The 20,014-nt window shown below is 47.6% G+C and overlaps 1 protein-coding gene across 5 annotated transcripts in view; it reads left to right on the top strand.

Annotated features, from left to right (window-relative positions):
* The first annotated feature begins 4,887 nt into the window (after positions 1-4,887).
* The window catches only part of SLC38A5 (solute carrier family 38 member 5), a 45,394-nt gene continuing 30,267 nt past the window's right edge, over positions 4,888-20,014 (top strand). The window contains exon 1 of one of the 5 annotated variants that reach the window (XM_040442197.1): positions 4,888-4,943. The gene's annotated coding sequence lies outside the window, so the exon portion shown is untranslated. Of the gene's footprint in view, positions 4,944-5,533; positions 5,672-18,867; positions 19,013-20,014 lie in introns of those variants that run through there. The other 4 variants (XM_040442195.1, XM_040442198.1, XM_040442194.1 and 1 more) reach the window with 4 other exon arrangements.

Below are 20,014 nucleotides of genomic sequence, written 5' to 3'. Positions count from 1 at the left end.
CAGAGGACCCCTATATATACACAGGACATACACCGGTGCTGTATACAGAGAACCCCTATATACACACACAGGACATACAGAGGTGCTGTAAACAGAGGACCCCTATATACACACAGGACATACAGCGGTGCTGTATACAGAGGACCCCTATATACACACAGGACATACAGCGGTGCTGTATACAGAGGACCCCTATATACACACAGGACATACAGCGGTGCTGTATACAGAGGACCCCTATATACACACAGGACATACAGCGGTGCTGTATACAGAGGACCCCTATATACACAGGACATACAGCGGTGCTGTATACGGAGGACCCCTATATACACACACAGGACATACAGCGGTGCTGTATACAGAGGACCCCTATATACACAGGACATACAGCGGTGCTGTATACAGAGGACCCCTATATACACACAGGACATACAGCGGTGCTGTATACAGAGGACCCCTATATACACACACAGGACATACAGCGGTGCTGTATACAGAGGACCCCTATATACACACACAGGACATACAGCGGTGCTGTATACAGAGGACCCCTATATACACACAGGACATACAGCGGTGCTGTATACAGAGGACCCCTATATACACACAGGACATACAGCGGTGCTGTATACAGAGGACCCCTATATACACACACAGGACATACAGCGGTGCTGTATACAGAGGACCCCTATATACACACAGGACATACAGCGGTGCTGTATACGGAGGACCCCTATATACACACACAGGACATACAGAGGTGCCGTATACGGAGGACCCCTATATACACACAGGACATACAGCGGTGCTGTATACAGAGGACCCCTATATACACAGGACATACAGCGGTGCTGTATACAGAGGACCCCTATATACACACAGGACATACAGCGGTGCTGTATACAGAGGACCCCTATATACACACAGGACATACAGCGGTGCTGTATACAGAGGACCCCTATATACACACACAGGACATACAGCGGTGCTGTATACAGAGGACCCCTATATACACACAGGACATACAGCGGTGCTGTATACAGAGGACCCCTATATACACACACAGGACATACAGCGGTGCTGTATACAGAGGACCCCTATATACACACAGGACATACAGAGGTGCCGTATACAGAGGACCCCTATATACACACAGGACATACACCGGTGCTGTATACAGAGGACCCCTATATACACACACAGAGGTGCCGTATACAGAGGACCCCTATATACACACAGGACATACAGCGGTGCTGTAAACAGAGGACCCCTATATACACACAGGACATACAGCGGTGCTGTATACAGAGGACCCCTATATACACACAGGACATACAGCGGTGCTGTATACAGAGGACCCCTATATACACACAGGACATACAGCGGTGCTGTATACAGAGGACCCCTATATACACACAGGACATACAGCGGTGCTGTATACAGAGGACCCCTATATACACAGGACATACCAGTTACTTCACTGGTGGTTTAGGGTTCAAGGATACATTGCAGAAAGGGGGTGGTTAAGTGCTCGTTGAAGAACCCCCTTACAACCATTGCAAATGTCCGAGCACTTAACCACCCCCTTTCTGCAATGTATCCTTGAACCCTAAACCAGCAGTGAAGTAACTGGAGCCCAGTGTCGTATTGCAGTCTGCTACATTATACATAGTATTATGTGCTGTTTACTTGCATGTTATTACAGACACTTGTGTTCTGAAGAGTTACACTTGATGCTTTGTACTGTAATATATGGGGAATGTGCCCATGTCATGCAGAGCCCCCATCTCTGTACATGCAATTTGATGTGCAGTACTCGCTCCTGACACTAGGTGTCACTGTTTGATTACCCATAAGGCACACAAACGTTGTGCATCCGTTCCGTGCATTGCGGACCGCAACGTCCGTGCAGCGGCCGGGACGGATTGAGACCCATTCAACTTGAATGGGTCCGTGATCCGTCTGCACCGCAAACAAATAGAACTAATTCTATTTCTTTGCGGTGCGGAGGCATGGACAGAAACAACACGGAAGCACTCTGTAGTGCTTCCGTGGGGTTCCGATCCGCGCTTCCGTTCCGCATCTCCGTGATTGCGGACCCATTCAAGTGAATCGGTCCCCACGGGCACACAACGTTCGTGTGCAAGAGGCCTAAGGCTAACAACAGAAATCTGGCGGTTGTTGCAGTAATGTAGCTGAAGCCACAAGAGATGGGAGTTCGGGTGTGCGCCATGTGGCCCCTGCCCCTGCAGAAGCTGACCAGAATCAGGGACCGTGAGCCTGCTGGAAAAGATATACTGATTGTGTCTGACAGATGAGCATGGTGATAGAAGAAGGAGCTTGTAGCGCCTAGTGGTCTGAAATAAGAGAGGGTGCTGCAGAGCTAGGAACACCTATCCTGACCACAAGTGCAGTGAGCAGGGTGTGTGGTTGGAGCTGTGCCTGCTGAGAGTAGTAGTGACTCTGACGTCCGTTGGGCTGGGTACAGACTGCCGCTTGTGACATGGCCCTGTTCTGGATTGCTGTTGTGGCACATGGTCGAGGAGGAGAGAATGATCTGGACATAGCACAGGGGTTCAGATCACTTCTGGCCGGAAACTCCATTGTCAGCGACTTGAGACTGTGACCCAGCCGGCCTGCTGAGCCTGCAACACGTGTGAGCGATGTATGTAGGCCCTGTGTGCGTGTACCGTGAGCAGCACTGCGACCTGTGCCAGGAGACTGTCAACTGCCTGGTAGAGACCGCTACTGACGGCAACCGCCTGTTATATTGTGACCTGGACATAGAGACTGCTCCACTGCTTCTGAGAACCACCAAGCTCTGTGCCTCATATGTCTGTGTGTAACTACCAAGCTCGGTGCCTCGTGTCTGTGTGTAACCACCAAGCTCTGTGCCTTGTGTCTGTGTGTAACCACCAAGCTCTGTGCCTTGTGTCTATGTCTAACCACCAAGCTCTGTGCCTCATATGTCTGTAACTACCAAGCTCTGTGCCTCATATATCTGTGTGTAACCACCAAGCTCTGTGCCTTGTGTCAATGTCTAACCACCAAGCTCTGTGCCTCATATGTCTGTGTGTAACTACCAAGCTCTGTGCCTCATATATCTGTGTGTAACCACCAAGCTCTGTGCCTCATATGTCTGTGTGTAACTACCAAGCTCTGTGCCTCATATGTCTGTGTGTAACCACCAAGCTCTGTGCCTCATATGTCTGTGTGTAACCACCAAGCTCTGTGCCTTATATGTCTGTGTGTAACTACCAAGCTCTGTGCCTCATATGTCTGTGTGTAACCACCAAGCTCTGTGCCTCATATGTCTGTGTGTAACCACCAAGCTCTGTGCCTCATATGTCTGTGTGTAACCACCAAGCTCTGTGCCTTTTGTCTGTGTGTAACCACCAAGCTCTGTGCCTTGTGTCTGACACCAAGCTCTGTGCCTCATGTCTGTGTGTAACCAAGCTCTGTGCCTCATGTCTGTGTGTAACCAGCAAGCTCTGTGCCTCATGTCTGTGTGTAACCAGCAAGCTCTGTGCCTTATGTCTGTGTGTGACCAGCAAGCTTTGTGCCTCGTGTCTGTATGTAACCACCAAGCTCTATGCCTCGTGTCTATGACTAAACACCAAGCTCTGTGCCTCATATGTCTGTGTGTAACCACCAAGCTCCATACCTCATGTCTCTGTAACCACCAAGCTGTGTCTTATGTCTGTGTAACCGCCAAGCTCTGTGCCTCATGTCTGTATTTAACCGCCAAGCTCTGTGCCTCATGTCTGTGTGTAACCACCAAGCTCTGTGCCTCATGTCTGTGTGTAACCACCAAGCTCTGTGCCTCATGTCTGTGTGTAACCACCAAGCTCTGTGCATCATATGTCTGTGTGTAACCACCAAGCTCTGTGCCTCATGTCTGTGTGTAACCACCAAGCTCTGTGCCTTGTGTCTGTGTGTAACCACCAAGCTCTGTGCCTCATATGTCTGTGTGTAACCACCAAGCTCTGTGCATCATATGTCTGTGTGTATCCACCATGCTCTGTGCCTCATGTCTGTGTGATTTGTGTCTGTGTGTAACCTCTAAGCTCTGTGCCTCATCGTACACATAGGTCATACAATGGTGCTGTATACAGATAACCCCCATCATACACATAGGTCACACAGTAGTGCTGTATACAGATAACCCTCATCATACACAAGACTTCTGTATAGAGATAACCCTCATCATACACACTGGACATACAAAGCTGCTGTATACAGATAACCCCCATCATTCACAGGACACCCGAGTTCATCTGCATTGTTCCGCGCTTCCTTTCTCTGATGCCAAGTCTATAAATGGGAAGCAGGAGACCACAGGAGGTGGCGCCACAACCTGCGGGGTCCGGAGCCCAGCGGGTCATAACATTGTACAGTCCACGCTGCGCTAACATGTCTTCTGCAGAATATCACACACACAGGAGCCAAGTGTGCGATGTCACACTGTAGACCCCAACCTGACAACTAACCACATAACTAGGATAGTTGTCGGACCGTTCTTCTGCATTCCACATGACGCTGTCAGAGCATGCTGGCAGTTGTAGTTTTGCAGCAGACATAAATATACATTTATTGAGGGTAGACCTGTGCCCCTCCCAGGCTGTGGTATTAGGGTGTTCCTGGGCACACCTGGCATCATACCTTATACAGCATGCTAATGGCTGCCATCCAGTTTCTGCTAAATATTCCCTCCCCCTTCCCCCCCGAAATTGGCTTCTGTATATGTCTACAGTTGTCAGAAAGGCCCTTGGTGTCTGCCATGTTAGGGGGGGGGGGGATGATGAGTAAGCGGACTAACTGGTTCTACCGAATCATGCACATGGGCATACAGGTTGACTTCCGGGCCCCATAGAGCAGTAGGAGCAGAAGGTGACCTCTGGATCCCATGCACATGAACACAACCCCGGTTAATACGCCAGGTATATTTTTAGTTTTTCGCGCTGCTGCACGTGGCGTGCGACTTGTGTCTGGCAGGACTGAACGCCGACGGGACTGATGCTCGTTTGCCAAGTTTATTTTACGAAGCATAAAAAACGATCTTTTGTGGGCAGCGCGTGGCCGTGTGTGAACAGGGCACGCGCTGCCGTCAATAATAGAAACGAACGGCCGCGCGAATCATCCGCTCGCTCGGAGCGCTGATCGGTTTGCTATACCGATTATCACATCTGATAATAACATACGTAATATGCAGATCCTACAGAAAGATTCTGAGCGCTTTTATCTTGGCACCAGCAGGGAGGTCCACGGTCGGCCCCTTCCACCACGTCAGGATGATGACATCATAACTGGTGCCCAAATCTATAAGTGCAGCTGGGTCCGGGCTTTACGTTAGGACTCGGAGCCAGACCGGCCGGACTCTTCACACGCACCATGGTCAGTCCTTACACTTTCCGTCAGGTATTTCACAGGCGGTAGGAGGGCACGGATCAGCTAATACATAGGGGGTGGTAGAATAACCAACGCTTTGGGATTTTTGGGTTCTGCTGGCTGAGGAGCGTTCCTCTCACCCCCCTCCTCCCCGGAGCCCCTCCCCGCAGCTTCCCATGCCGTCAGGGCTTCCATGTGTTCCAGGGACTGCAGTCACCGCTGTAACATCTGCACCGTACATTCAGCCTCCGCTCCGGATTCTCTGAATGCGACTATCAAGGTAGGACCCCAGCTATACATCTATACGCTGCAGTGCTGGGGGGCCATCATTTCCTATGGGGGGGGGATCCATGTGCTCGTATGTATGGAAAGCACATGGAGTAGGCTTTATATTGTGCATCATGTCCCAAAGTTGTCCCCAGGTGCTTCTATGTAGATTATAGGTGCACGTCCATACAATATAGTATATGGACGTGCCCCCCGCAAGACGGCCATAGACACCGGGGGGCACACACTGTAATTATAATCTCCATGAGTATAAAGGAGGGGGTCCATAGGCTCGTTTATAGAAGCAGAGGTATGGAAGTTCTTGCTCGTCCACTATTAATGTGCTGCAGTTAGTAGTTGGCTAGCTGGACATGCTGGGCGTTGTAGTTCTGTGAATTGATGTGGACCTTTCAGATCTCTGGGCTCCTCTTCTTGTATTATATTGTGACATTTCGGCTCTTCGCGTTGCGTTCTTACGTATATATATTACCCCAGTGGTGCATGCTGGGAATCTAGCCAGAGGGATACGGATATACTGATATACGCTGTTGGTTCTGATACTGATGGAGCATTGCAGGCAGGGTGGTCTCTATGGACTTATACCCCCCTATTCCAGGGTGAAACTACGACTCCCAGAATGCACACTTCTCAGAACTCCCATAGAAGTGAATGGAGCATGCTGGGAGTTGTAGTCTCACAACAGTTGGAGTGCCGGAGGTTGCTGACCTCTGCCCTACGCTATCCCCATCTCATAAAGTGACCGCACATTGATAGGATACGTCAGTCGGCCGCCTACTGAGCAGGTGAACAGCCGTACAACATGGGGGCGCCAGTGAGCAGGAAAAAAACTGTGAAGGGGCTGCAGCACTCAATCAACGCAGCAGCAGCCCCTTTATTAATGGGAAGGTGGAGGTCCAGAGGTCAGACCCCCACGGGTCACAACGTAATGGCATATCTAGCTTTATGAGATGGGGGTACCCCTTTAAGGTAACAATACCAGGGCGGTGCGGTCTCATGTACATACGCATTCTATATTGAGAAATTCTGTAACCTTCTAATGGACTTTATGTCGAAATTTCTCACGATTTCAAGATCTCCGCTTGCTGCCACACAATGAAAGCCTTCTTTTCTAATCTTGGGGCTGAAAAACCGATACGGGCCTTAAACGTACAATTACAGTTTGATATAATTTATCCAGACCAGATCTGAACACCTTATATTGATAGAGCCAGGCGCAAGGCTTTTGCCTTTGGACGTAAACAAGAATGTTTGCATTCAGTGACAGCCAGCAGAGATCTTGAAACCAGCAAAAAGCATGTATATAGGAAGCTGCAGACCATTTCATAATCCTACGCGGGGAAAGCTTTCTTTACACAGGACAATCCCTTGTGCTGTGAGAAAACAAATTCTCGTACCGGCGGCTTTACGGGCGAGTTATCGGCTCCATCACATCACGTGACCCGCTCTGACTACCAGGACCCTACAGCATCTGCTGTGTGACCAGGTGTCAGTCTCTCTATGCGTTCCAATAACACTGTAGGGTCCTGGTAGTCAGAGTGCGGGTCTCGTGATTTAATGGCGGAGCTGATAATTCGCCATTTAAGCGGCTGGTAAGAGAATTTCCTGCACTGACTGCTACATGATGCTCCATACAGATGTGAAGGGAAAATAAAAAAATTCTAGAAGTGCTTCCTTAAAGGGGTTGTCCAGGATTTTATATAGAGGGCCTATCCTCAGGATAGCTAATCAATATCAGATCGGGGAGGACAAGGATAGGACTGTTCTATTAGGGGCCGACTGTTCTGCAAAATATGGAATGCACATAGCCGGTATCCGGTTTTTGTGGATCTGCAATTTATGGACCGTAAAACAACACCGGTCGTGTGCATGAGCCATAAGGGTACGGCCGCAATGAGTTTTTTGGACGAGGTTCTGAAGCAGATCTGCCCGCAGGAAGTCAGAAGTGGATTCAAAAGGAATTGGAAATATAGAGGAAGGCGGAAAATCCTGCAGGCAGATCTGCCTAAAAACCCTGTGCAGCCGCACCCTAAGGACCCTTTCACACGAGCGAGAATTCCGCGCGGGTGCAATGCGTGATGCGAACGCATTGCGCCCCCGCACGGAATCCGGACCCATTCATTTAAATGGGTCTGTGTACAAGAGCGGTGGTTTTCACGCATCACTTTTGCGTTGCGTGAAAAATCAAAGCGTGTTCCATATTCTGCGATTTTCACGCAACGCTGGCTCCACAGAAGCGAATGGGGCTGCGTGAAAATCGCATCACATCCGCATGCAAGTGCGGATGCGATGCGATTTTCACGGATGGTTGCTAAGAGATGTTGTTTGTAAGCATTCCGTTTTTTATCACGCGTGTGAAAAACGCAGTAAATCGCATTGCACCCGAGCGATAAGAACTGAACAACTGAATGGCTTTGTTTGCGAAATCGCAATGTTTTCACTGAGCGCATCCGGACATAATCCGCACACGCTCGTCTCGAGATGTTGTTTGTAAACATTCTGTTTTTTTTATCACGTGCGTAAAAAAAAGCATCAATGCGCATTTCAACCAAGCGAAAAAAACTCAAACACTGAACGCAATCGCAGACAAAACTGACTGAACTTGCTTGCGAAATGGTGCGGGATTTCATGAACGCACCCGGACCTAATCCGTATCGTTCGTGTGCAAGAGGCCTAAGGCCTTATTCACACATCCGTGTCCATGAAGACATCCGTGAAGACTCCATGTTTGGTCCCTGTGTCCGTTATTTTTTTTACTTCAATGTGTCTCCATATTCAAATCACTTATGTGTGAAATCGATGGGCACGTGCGCTGTTCATGAAGAACACAGACAGCACAGCCCACGATTCACTGACATGTGAATAAGGCCTAAGAGCTGATCGGCGGCGGTGCAGGGTATCGGACCCCCACCAATCAGATATCTATGGCTCATTCAGAGGACAGGTCATCAATGATAAAAGCCTGGACAACCCCTTTCACAATCAATATTAGGGCCAAATTACCCCGTGTGTGAGCAGCAGTCCCGTCTGAGATCTGCACCAGGGGACTGAATATTTGGAGGTGTGAACCCGTCCACCATTCTGGGGATCTCTTAGTAACCCCATTCTAAGGCCCCATGCACAAAACCGTAGTTTTCATCTGCATATTTTGACAATGGGATGCAGACCCCTTCATTTCAATGGGGCTGTAAAAGAGGCGCACAGCAGACGCTGTACTGTCCACATCCGTACGTCTGTTCTGCCCCCCCATGTCCTATTCTTGTTTGTGTTGTGGACAAGAATAGGCATTTATAACAGAGGGCGGGACACACTGATCCACAAAATGACGAACTCACACGGCCGGTATCCGTATTTTGTGGACCTGCGATTTGCGGACTGCAGAAACGGATACGGTCATGTGCAGGAGGCCTTAGGGCGCCTCTTCACACGCTGCCGATTCTGGTGCAGAAATTTCCGCTACTGAAAATCAGTTCCATCCGCCTGAATGGGGCTTGGAGAAATCCATGTGCTTGCTGCCCCGTCCAAATGAATGGAATTGATTTTCAGTCAGGGAAATTTCTGCAGCGTGTGAAGGCGACTTAAGAATCCAGGCCTGCTTTTACAAAAAAAAAAGGATTCTCAAACGTATCAAAATGTGACCCCTTTGACTTTCATCAGATAGAATGCAGGCTGCTCCGCACTGCGATCTTTGGCCGTGTAGCCTTAGCCTGGAAAAAGAATCCCTTCCTTTGAGGGCTCATCCACACGACAGTTGGGTGTTCTGCGGTCCGCAAAACACAGATATTGGCCATGTGCGTTCTGCATTTTGCGGAACGTCTCAGCCATAATAGAACGGTCCTATCCTTGGTATAAAATGCGGACGAGAATAAGACAGACATACGCGTGCTGTCCCCATCTTTCGCGGCCCCTTTAACCACTTCACATCCGCCCATAGGATATAAACCTCCTATGGGTGGATGTTTATCTCTGGAAAAAAAAGTTAGTAAAATCAGTTTTGAGTAACTCGAGGGGTGTAGTTTCTACAATGGGGTCATCTATGGGGGGGTTTCCACTATGTAAGCCCCACAAAGTGACTGCAGACCTGAACTGGTCCTTAAAAAGTGGGTTTTGGAAATTCTCTTAAAAATGTTAAGAATTGCTTCTAAAATTCTAAGCCTTGTAACGTCCTAAAAAAAAAATGATGCCAACGTAAAGTAGACACATGGGGAATGATAAGTAATAAATATTTTAGGAGGCATCACTTTCTGTTTTTAAAGCAGATAAATAGAAATTTCGAAAATTGCAAATTCTTCAAAATTTTGGGTAAATTTGGGATTATTTTATATAAAGAAAGGTCAAATATATCGACTCAGATTTACCACTGTCATGTAGTACAATGTGTCATGAGAAAACAATCTCAGAATGGCTTGGATAAGTAAAAGCATTTCCAAGTTATAACCACATAAAGTGCCACATGTCAGATTTGCAAAATTAGGCTGGGTCTGGAAGGGGGGAAATGGCCCGGATGTGAGGTGGTTAAAGTGAATGGGTTCGCATCCGACCCGCAAAAAATGCAGATCTGATACGGACAAAACGTAGGTTTGTGTGCATGAGCCCTCATTGCAATTGCAGAAAATTGCTGCATTCGAACTTCACCAAACTATTTGTCGCAGTAATGTTGCACAATATATTTTATAATGCTATTCTATGGTGTTGCACCGCAACTGCGACACAACAGTTGCAAAAAAAAGACATCCAAGATGGATTTTTGTGCGACTGTCGTGTCGCAGTGTGACACCATAGTGTAGCATTATGACATGTTGCAGTGTAGTTGTACCCTATGCCCTAGCCTTACTGATCGAAATCACAGGGAGATCAGTGCACGGCAGCGAATACTAGATGAGTAAAGATGGCTGATTTTGCCAGGACTAGCCTACAATCTAATATACGTGAGGTACAGCGCTCAATCCTGTCATATGTCTGACCGCCACATGTTTAACGCTAGCAGCTCTCGCATGTATCCGTATGCACCATCATGGCACCAAGACCACATCCACCCCTATGCACTACTCCTTCATGGCCTGCGCTCGGGTATTGAGCCTCATTCAGTGACAGGAAGTGTTGTCCCAGCCATGTGACAGGTTCATTCACTGCCCCCAGGGCAGCTGCACAGTAACTGAATCCGGCTCAAGTTTTCTCCGCCTAGCCCTAGTCTTTTAGTGGCCCTTTAAGAGTAAGGTGGTATAGCATGCGGAAAACCTGCGGTGTTTGCAGTGGCAGCACAGTCGATGACATCTCAACCGCGCAGCGCCGGAATCCACACATAACTGCAGCATGTCAATTTATCATGCATATTTCCAAAGTGAATTTCGCACTATGCGGAGGGGGAAATCTGCTGCAAATCCGCAGCCAAATCAGCAGGTGGGTTTGTTACGGATTTTGACACGGATCGGTGGCAGCAGAATGGCGGCCTCTCTCTCCCGCTGATCTCCCGCTTCCCTGGATGACATCTCAATGGTTACCTGGGGCTCAGGGACGATGGTTCAGATACATTTGAACTTTCACAGATGAGAGCACAGACGAGTGCGGGGCGCACACTGCCATGTCCCTGCTTAAAATAACAGCCGGCATTGTCCTAGGATTTCATATGGAGACGCAGTGGACACTCTGACCTTTCTCCAGGACTCTATTAATATCCGAGTATTTCAGGGAACGAAAGGCCCAAAGGATTCAGTATAAAAAATAAAACCCTCAATCTCAGATTTCCTTAACCCTTATTCTTCATAAAGGCCGCTACGTCCTTACGGCAAAAGATATGAGACTTCACTGACATCATCTAATCATTTCATATCATAGATCTCTTCTCTCCACCAATTAATCCCCTTCTACATATACAGAGCATTATTTCCCACTGATCCCCACTTAACGTATTAACCAAGAACTGCTCTATATAACAACTGGAGGCACGGTGTACATACATTACATTACTTATCCTGTACTGATCCTGAGTTACATCCTGTATTATACTCCAGAGCTGCACTCACTATTCTGCTGGTGCAGTCACTGTGTACATACATTACTTATCCTGTACTGATCCTGAGTTACATCCTGTATTATACTCCAGAGCTGCACTCACTATTCTGCTGGTGCAGTCACTGTGTACATACATTACATTACTTATCGTGTGCTGATCCTGAGTTACATCCTGTATTATACTCCAGAGCTGCACTCACTATTCTGCTGGTGCAGTCACTGTGTACATACATTACATTACTTATCCTGTTCTGATCCTGAGTTACATCCTGTATTATACTCCAGAGCTGCACTCACTATTCTGCTGGTGCAGTCACCGTGTACATACATTACGTATCCTGTACTGATCCTGAGTTACATCCTGTATTATACTCCAGAGCTGCACTCACTATTCTGCTGGTGCAGTCACCGTGTACATACATTACATTACTTATCCTGTACTGATCCTGAGTTACATCCTGTATTATACTCCAGAGCTGCACTCACTATTCTGCTGCTGCAGTCACTGTGTACATACATTACTTATCCTGTACTGATCCTGAGTTACATCCTGTATTATACTCCAGAGCTGCACTCACTATTCTGCTGGTGCAGTCACTGTGTACATACATTACATATCCTGTACTGATCCTGAGTTACATCCTGATTTATACTCCAGAGCTGCACTCACTATTCTGCTGGTGGAGTCACTGTGTACATACATTACATTACTTATCCTGTACTGATATTGAGTTACATCCTGTATTATACTCCAGAGCTGCACTCACTATTCTGCTGGTGCAGTCACTGTGTACATACATTACATTACTTATCCTGTACTGATCCTGAGTTACATCCTGTATTATACTCCAGAGCTGCACTCACTATTCTGCCGCTGCAGTCACTGTGTACATACATTACTTATCCTGTACTGACCCTGAGTTACATCCTGTATTATACTCCAGAGCTGCACTCGCTTTTCTGCTGCTGAAGTCACTGTGTACATACATTACTTTACCTGTATTATACTCCAGAGTTGCACTCACTATTCTGCTGGTGCAGTCACTGTGTACATACATTACATATCCTGTACTGATCCTGAGTTACATCCTGATTTATACTCCAGAGCTGCACTCACTATTCTGCTGGTGGAGTCACTGTGTACATACATTACATTACTTATCCTGTACTGATATTGAGTTACATCCTGTATTATACTCCAGAGCTGCACTCACTATTCTGCCGGTGCAGTCACTGTGTACATACATTACTGATCCTGAGTTACATCCTGTATTATACTCCAGAGTTGCACTCACTATTCTGCTGGTGCAGTCACTGTGTACATACATTACATTACTTATCCTGTACTGATCCTGAGTTACATCCTGTATTATACTCCAGAGCTGCACTCACTATTCTGCTGGTGCAGTCACTGTGTACATACATTACATTACTTATCCTGTACTGATCCTGAGTTACATCCTGTATTATACTCCAGAGCTGCACTCACTATTCTGCCGGTGCAGTCACTGTGTACATACATTACTGATCCTGAGTTACATCCTGTATTATACTCCAGAGCTGCACTCACTATTCTGCTGGTGCAGTCACTGTGTACATATATTACTTATCCTCTACTGATCCTGAGTTACATCCTGTATTATACTCCAGAGCTGCACTCACTATTCTGCTGGTGCAGTCACTGTGTACATACATTACATTACTTATCCTGTACTGATCCTGAGTTACATCCTGTATTATACCCTAGAGCTGCACTCACTATTCTGCTGGTGCAGTCACTGTGTACATACATTACTTATCCTGTACTGATCCGGAGTTACATCCTGTATTATACCTCACAGCTGTGCTCATATCAGCTGCACAACCTGTATGACACATGGCTACAGCGGCTCGGCTCAGCAGGCGGTATCACATATGAACGGCTTAGATACAGCAGGTCAGACTTTCTGCAGTTCTTCTTGTTCCTTTTTCCTGCTTTGTTGACATTGTTCAGACTACAATATTTTCCAGTTAAGGTCATGTTGACACTCGGGTTCTATTTTTCCTCGTGTAAGTCATGGGCTGGTGACGTGCTCTGTATTCAGAGCTGCTGGTTGTCACCGGTGACATCCCCTATGGCGCATTATACTCCCCCGCTCAGGAGGACGACACACCTGTTACACGAATTATGATATCACTGGGACCTGTCACTGATAACATATGACACAAGGACGCTGGGGCCCGAGTGCAAAAAAAGCCGAACACGACCAGCAGCTGACCGCGCCAATGTGCCCGAGCTGTCCTCTTCTGCCTCATGGGAAAGCTGGGTGACAACCACCACCACATCGACAGCTTCTCCTTGCGATTTCTAGCTACAGACCCTCGTGGACATTGCTCACAGGCACAATTCTAAAGAAAATCCCCCCAACAGAATAAGGGGATTTTGCCTGGAATATGTCATGTGCCCCTTCCTCAATATTTTTACCCCCCTCCCCCCCCCCCCCCCCCCGCTGTAGCCTCTGGGTTGTAATATGATGCCAGTTTTAGCCTACGTGAAGCAATGTCATATTACAACTCCCTGCTGTCTGGACTCTGCAGGACAAACCTATGGCCAAGGGAGATGTTCTGCGGATTACAAAACCGGAGAGACGCTCTGCAGAAGATGTCAGTAAATCACCAGTGTATACAGGTAGCAGAAGGTGATGAAGGATGACTTCTACCAAGTTCCCAGCCCCCAGTACAAACACGGCCGCCCATCCCTGAACATGGCGTTATCGGACAGCAGTGGTTGGCACTGGTGGCTCAGTGGTTAGCACTGGCGGCTCAGTGGTTGGCAATGGTGCCTTGCAGCGCTGGGGTCCTGGGTTCGAATTTGACCAAGGACAGCATCTGCCTGGAGGTTGTATGTTCTCCCCGTTGGCATGGGTTTCCTCCAAAACATACTGAGATTGTGAGCCCCATTGGGGACAGCGAGTGATGCGGAATATAGTAGCACTATGTAAGCAGGGGGGCACCCAGCCTTTATGTTGCCTGAGGCGAAAACTGAAACGACGCCCCCCCCCATGCTAATTTCTTAACCTAACCCCTTTGCCACAATGAAAGCGCTCATTCTGCTGCCCCTACCTGAGGCGATCGCCTCACCTGGCCTCATTGGTGACGCACCCCTGTACATAAGCGCATAAAATAAATATACCGCACTGCACATCCTCCAAAACTATAGGGCACCATAGCCAAGCAGTGTGGGAAATACATAAGATAGTGGCCATGTTACACAGGAAGCATTATTTCTAGGGAAGGGTTTGGCGCCATATGTTAACTCCAGTATATGGCGGCACAAGAAGCAGCTACAACTTTATAATATGGAACCGTAGGGACTCAGACTCAGTGTACAAGGCTCGGCCACCTGCATGACTCCTTAAAGGGCATCTGTCAGCAGTTTTGTACCTATGACTCTGGCTGAGCTTAGGCAGCTGAAGGCATCTGTGTTGGTCCCATGATCATATGTGTCCACATTGCTGAGAAAAATAAAAGATTTAATATATGCAAATGATCCTCTAGGAGCAACGGGGGCGTTGCTGTTACACCTAGAGGCTCATATAGTAAAACATGCAATGCGGGCACATATGAACATGGGACCAACACATATGCCTTCAGCTGCCAAGCACACATGTAACGGGTCAGCCAGTTCCCTAGGCACAAAACTGCTGACAGATGCCCTCTTCCGTCCAGCGGTTTTTAGGTACTGGGTTCCATCCGATATGGCTGCGTATATCCCCCTCCTCTCAGGTGTTGTCATCCAGCTTTTCCAATATTCACAAAGGGTAACTCTGCCTTCACATTACTGAATGGGAAGCTGGGTGCCGAGCTGTGATAGCGGCCATATTGAATGTGAACCAGTGTCCCCAGAAATGATGAAGGTGAAATCGGGATCCCAGCTCTCCACGATGCAATGAATGTAATCCGCCGCCTAGAACATGGAACACATAAAGTCCTATTTGTACTCGGCTAATCCCCTGGAAATTACACAAAGGGATGATGGGTTTCCTACTGTGCAGCCCGAGGATATTGCAGATCACTGGGGCAGTATAACGACGAGGGGGTCACAGAGACCCTAATATGACTCTGACCAAACTGTTATGTGTTAGGGAACTGCTAATGCGGGTTAATCGGAGCGTTACTGTGATGCACGCTGTGTCCTGACATTTTAGTTACATTCTGTACATTTTCTCTTAAAACTGTAATATTTACCCCACAAACAATTGAGACATCATTGCATAAGGTGTGACACGGTGCTCCGAACTCAGAAATAGCTGAGCTGTGTGCACTGAAAGAGAACCACCACCTGGTAATTGCTGTTAACTCCAATTAAAGGGGTATTCTAATCTCGATATGCCCCCATTGCCTGAGATGGGAATACCCCTTTAAATAATTTAGGCGTTAGACAGGGCTCCAAATCCTTTGCACGAATGAAATACATTACAAATTTCTGACTGTCTGCAGCCACCACTAGGGGGAGCCTACTGCATACAGTTTTATTATTGGGTTCACAGTGAGCTCCCCCTAGTGGTGGCTTTTATCATTTAATAGTACAAGGATTTACAGGTTATTTCTCATCACATTAATGATTTTTTAAACCTCTTATAAGATATTTGAGGACTACAAGGATCCTCAGAAATGACCCACAATCTGCCTAGCACAGAGGAGACGATAATTGCTGGTGTACACAGATTTTTCACTTAGCTCTTACTGTCTGAAGTACTGGCAAAAGCAGTCATGTGGACAGGAGCCATAATACCGCCCACCGGCCTTCATGGCAGCAAAGACTCAGAGACATCTGCATAAATAAAGCCTGCACATAACGCTCCCTTCACGGCACAAGGCGAGACTCTACTGCGACCGTGCTTACATCAACTGACCTGTCTGCTTTACTAGATATTTATATTCCACGTGAAATAATCATTGAGAAGCATCTATTCTTATCACTCAAAGTTGTGCCATTCCTCTATTATTCCTGCTAGAATTTTTCGAATTAATTCACAGCTGTGTGTTGCCAGTTGGGCGGTATTCCTACACAGTCTGAGAGAATCCAATCAGTACCGGCTGTATCGGGCCAACCGGCAATGTATTCATACATTTCACGTAGGAATAATTGAAGAATGACACGACATAGGGTCGTGATAGATGCAGAAATTTCAGGAGTAGTGACAGATCGTCTTCAAAGAGATCCTCCATGCTCTTCTGACATATCTGTTTTGGTACATACTTGTATTCCCCATGAAATAAGATTTCTGCATTGTGCCATTCCTCCGTTATTCCTTCTGGCAATAAACTGACAAGCAAGCGATGGCTAACCTCCGGCACTCCAGCTATGGTTGAAACTACAACTCCCAAAATGCACACTTGCTTGGCCGTTCTCAGGACTCCATAGAAATGAATGGAGCATGCTGGGAGTAGTAGTTTCACCACAGCTGGAGTGCCGGAGGTTAGCCATCACTGATCTAGGTGTGTTCCCAAACGGGGAGTGTTCCTACACAGCTCTGATTGGACAGTGTCAGATGATGTATGGGACACACCTCTAACTGGAAACATCGAGTTGTCAATTTATTCACAAGTTTCTAGCAGGAATAGTAGAGGAATGGCAAAATGCAGAGTTCTAAGAAAACATGCTCCAGAATTAATATTATGGGGACAGGTACGGTTTAAAGGGGGAGGTTTGGACACCACTTTTTTTTCATGCTTTTGTGGGATCCTGCAGTTATTGCTGGGGAAACAGGTGGCGGTTTTAAAAGGCGCTGTGTCCTTATGACAACACTTCCTGTTCTGACAACATATTTAAGCTAGCTAGGATGTGGACACTGCAGGCTTGGAGCACGGTGCAGAGCAGTACGTGTCTTCACGGGGATGCGGGTCAGTATTCCGCCATCATCGCTGCTCTGGAAGAAAATATCAATCAATGGAAATACTTAGTTTGATATTTAAATTCTCCAGGAATAGCTCCCAGACCAAACATCTGGAAGTGGAAGTGATTTCTCTATACCTCATGGGAGTCCGGTCCGGGGGAATAGTCTATAATCGGACATCCTTTTCTTAAAGGGACACGCCCCTTGAAGTCTGTTTTCCCACCATTGATCTCTACGACATATTGATTGTATACTATAATGTAATGTATAGACCTCATGTGCATGGACCCGGGGACTCAAACTCACTGACCCTGCAGCCAGTCACTGCTAATCTTTTTCTTAAAGGGACACACCCATTGAGGCAGGTTTTCCCACCACTGACTTCTATGACATATTGATTGTAGAGGTCTAAGTTGCGGGGCTGTGTCAGTATCACCCATTACTACAATGGAGCACCCAAATTTACTGGATCTGTAGGCGTCCCTGCATTCAGACAGCGCTAATCTGTATCTTTTGGCTGAAACCTCATATAATGGGTAAACCATCTAGTATGCGGTTGAAAGCAAACTATTGCTCTCTGGCATCAGCCATTTCTCATCCTCTGATATGTACAATAATGAATAGAGAATTTTCTGGGTCTGGAACACTGATGGATATCACAATGGTGGAGGGTCCGATTCTCGGCACCCCCGGCGATCACCTGTTTGAAGGAGACTCTACCGGCACTTGCTAGCGGGGGTACAGGTTACTGCAGCTTCATCCTGTTCAAGTGAATGGGACGAGGCTGCTACTGAGTAGACGACCCCGACAATCAAGAGGCAGCAGTGTTTACTGTGTATAGGTCAATTACACAGAGCAAGGGGGCATACATTTTGGCCCCTATTAACCCTATATACGTGGGCATACCATTTTTATTTGCCAGCAATATCCCGTACAGAGGGTCTCCACACACACAAAGTATACCGAGCGCTAGATGTTCAATTAAGATGGGACCCCATGGGTGACGGACGGCACTGTATACACCGGGACCATATACTGCTGACGGAAAATTAATGACGTTAAAGAGCATAGAGCGCCAAGGGTTAACCGCCTGCGTGAAGGCTCCTTTTTTAAGGCTGAGAGTGGAGGTCTTTATAATCACAGGGATAGAGGCTGCGAGCGGGACGCCGAGTATGTGACTGGGAGAACAGTACGCTCTCTCTTCTCGGGGGCCACCACCCACCATCCAGGGAGCTATATGAACTTTCCATTGCTCGCAGCAGACCTTATACGCTGGAAGGGGGCGGACCTGTACGTGTCATTGGATTTGGGTTGGCCAGGGTGGGCCCTTTCAGCCTGTGTGTGTGTGTGTGCAGGGTGACAGCATTGACTCTCCGTCCTGTGAATTCCAGCTGCAAGTAAAAATCCCCCCAAGAGTGGAGCACCCCTTCCCTGAGATGTGTTGGGTGAGTGCTGGGTCGTGGTGGGGTGTGACTGAGGCGGAGCAGGGGGGGATCATAAACCCACAAACTGGGACTTCCAGATCAGCCTTGATGCAACTCCACGCTTCTCTTGCATCAGACGACACTTGATCTGCTCCTTCAAGCAGCCAGCCAACTCCAAGTGCCCCTCCCATTAGTCCTGAGGAGGGGGGGGGGGGGATTTTAATAGGAACTGGGGTCCCTACATTTTAGGGCTACGTGCCTGGTGGGTGGTGTGCTGGACGAGAGAAGGAAGAGGCTCATTATCAACCATCTTGAAAGAGGAGAACACGTTTCTCGTCTTTCCTACACCTTTGCAGGAATGGCTGGGGTATCTACAGGTTACAGCAGAGCCGAGTTTGTCACGTACACTAGATCATTAAGGGATTACTCGGAATTAAAAAACTGCAGTCCTATATAAATGCATAAGTCTGGCAAAGTCAGCTCTGCTACACCGATGCTTCCACAACTCAACGACTACTTTATAGGACATAGTTAAAATTACGTTTGTTCTACAAATAGTTGCTGCCCCCCCCCCCCCCTCCTCCAGTGCATTTATTTTAACTATTTCATTACCAGGCAGTCACCTCCCCCTCCTTTTCCTCCCAGACAGGTTTTGTTTGGTCGCGCTCTCTGCTTGAAAACGTGGCTAAAAGGAAAACAAGGAAACAAAGTAAATAGAGAACAAACGACATGAACCTGACAGTTTTCCTTCCGCTGTGATAATGAGTGGGGGGGGTTACAACTGGAGCCCGCCATACAATGAGGAGCCCCCTCCTCCCCTTGCCCTGCTGCAAGCCACTTCTTCCTAATAAGCAGAACAAAGGAGCCTCCCCCTCCAGAGCTGCGCTCACACATTCCCTGCGCTGGCTGGGATGTAGACTACTGTATTTAATACTTGATACATTGTTGCTGGTTTTATCTACATTGTAAATGATTGTACGATTGGCCTCCATGGGTAAAGGACTTTGGATAGAAACCATTACT

The sequence above is a fragment of the Bufo bufo genome, chromosome 8, assembly GCF_905171765.1.
Source record: "Bufo bufo chromosome 8, aBufBuf1.1, whole genome shotgun sequence".
Lineage (NCBI taxonomy): Eukaryota > Metazoa > Chordata > Amphibia > Anura > Bufonidae > Bufo > Bufo bufo.
The sequence above is the reverse complement of the archived record's forward strand: the minus strand, read 5'-3'. Positions and strand labels throughout refer to the sequence as shown.